The following is a 2,046-nucleotide window of genomic DNA, read 5'->3' as shown; positions in this document are numbered from 1 at the left end:
TCTTGTCTTATTGCTATCGCTAAGACTTCCAATACAATATTGAATAAGAGAGGAGATAATGGGCATCCTTGCCTAGTTCCTGTTCTTAAAGGGAATGCCTTTAACCTCTCTCCATTGAGAATAATGTTAGCTCTCGGATTTTCTTAAATACTTTTCATTATATTGAAGAAATTCCCCTCTAGTCCTATTTTGTTGAGTGTTTTCATCAGGAAAGGGACAACACATATTTTTGCGTGAGCCAGTTAAATCTGTAACAGTGCCTCTAAAAGAAATAACTGACCCAAGGTCACAAAGTGGTCAGTAGACACAGGCAAGACTGGTATAGCCTAGTGTGATAGTTCAGCTTGTGTGTCAGCTTGGCTGATTATGATTCTCTCCTGTGACAGTGGTGCTGCTGTCATTCCCTTGATGAGGTTTGATATAATCGCTTTGCTAAGATTTACTCTGAGGTACCACTTGGTTGAGGGATATTTCACTGGGTACATGGCCTTCATCGAATATAGGAGGAAGTCTGGTGAAACGATCTTGCTTTTTGCTCAGTCTCCATTGTGGATCTGACGCCTCACCTCTTTGGTTTCTTCCTTGGGCCATCTTCATTATCTGCTGCCCTTGAATTTATCAACCTCCATAGCTACATGCTATGGACCAAGGATATGCCAGTTTCTATATGAGTATCATTTTCTTTGGATAAATTTGTTTCTTTTATGAATATGTATGTTATAGATGTGTGTGTGTGTGTGTGTGTGTGTATGATTTGCTTCTCTGGAGGACCAAGCCCAAGACATTTGCTATCAAGGGTCGTTCCAGAGAAACAAAATCATAAACATGGATTTTCTGAACTATTTCTTAAGTCTTATTAGTCTAGTGGAGTTGATACCTCTATCTCCATTCATAAATGACTGCTTTCCTAAATAAGAAGATGATGATTATCCATGGTATGACAACTCAAGAGAGGGCAAGGTTCTGCTTCCAACTAAGTGGATAGATAACATGCTTTGTGGAGACTAGTCAGACTCTCATTAACAACACAATGGACTCATAAACAAAGTGATTGTGTTGGCAGGATGGAGGTTATGATAAACTCAGTAATATAGAATTCTACTTACCAAGATGGACTTGGCTATAGTCACTGCTGAGTGCCCGATTTGCCAGCAGCAGAGACCAACAACACTGAGTCCCTAATATGGAACCATTCCCTGGATGATCAACTAGAAGCATGGTAGTGGGATCACTTCCAGCATGGGAAGGGGAGCATTTTCTCTTTTTTGGAATAGACACTTATTCTGCATATGGTCTTACCTTCAATGCACACAACACTTCTGGTTTGACAACCATCCTTGGACTTACGGAAAGCCTTATTCACTGACATAGTATCACCTTGGATCAAGGAACTTACTACTACATAGTAAGTGAATTGTAGAGATGGACTCATTCATACTCATGGAATTGACTAGTTTTACCATGTTGCAAATCATCCTAAAGCTGCTAGCTTGATTGAATGAACACAATCATGTAATTAGAGTAGCAGTATTTTTGCAGGGTTGAGGCAGTACTCTCCAGGGGAATGTTTATGCTATAAACCAGGATCCAATATATGCAGCAGTTTGCCAATAGCTAAGATTCACAAGATCAGAAACCAAAGGGTGAAAATGGGAATGACACCATTTTCTATTACCCCTGGTGACCCACTTACAAAATTTTTGCTTCCTATCCCTGGGTCTGAAAGTCTTTGTTCCAAAGAGAGAAATACTTCCACCTAGAGCCAAGATTGATTCCATTGAAACTGAATTTAAAAGTGCCACCTGGTCACTTTGGGCTGCTCCTGTCTCTGAATAATAGGTAAAGAAATAAGTTACTCTATTGTCTGGTGTGATTGATGCTGATTATCAAGAGGAAATATAGTATTACAAAATATAAGTAAAGAAGAGTATGTATGAAATGGAGAAGATTCCTCATGCTGTCTTTTAGTAATGTCATCTCCTGTGATTAAAGTCAATGGACAACCATAGGAACTCAATTAATTTTTTATTTTATTTTTTATTAATT

The sequence above is a fragment of the Elephantulus edwardii genome, unplaced genomic scaffold (assembly GCF_000299155.1).
Source record: "Elephantulus edwardii isolate Elephantulus edwardi_28Jun2011 unplaced genomic scaffold, EleEdw1.0 scaffold00005, whole genome shotgun sequence".
Lineage (NCBI taxonomy): Eukaryota > Metazoa > Chordata > Mammalia > Macroscelidea > Macroscelididae > Elephantulus > Elephantulus edwardii.
This window is presented reverse-complemented; position numbering follows the sequence as displayed.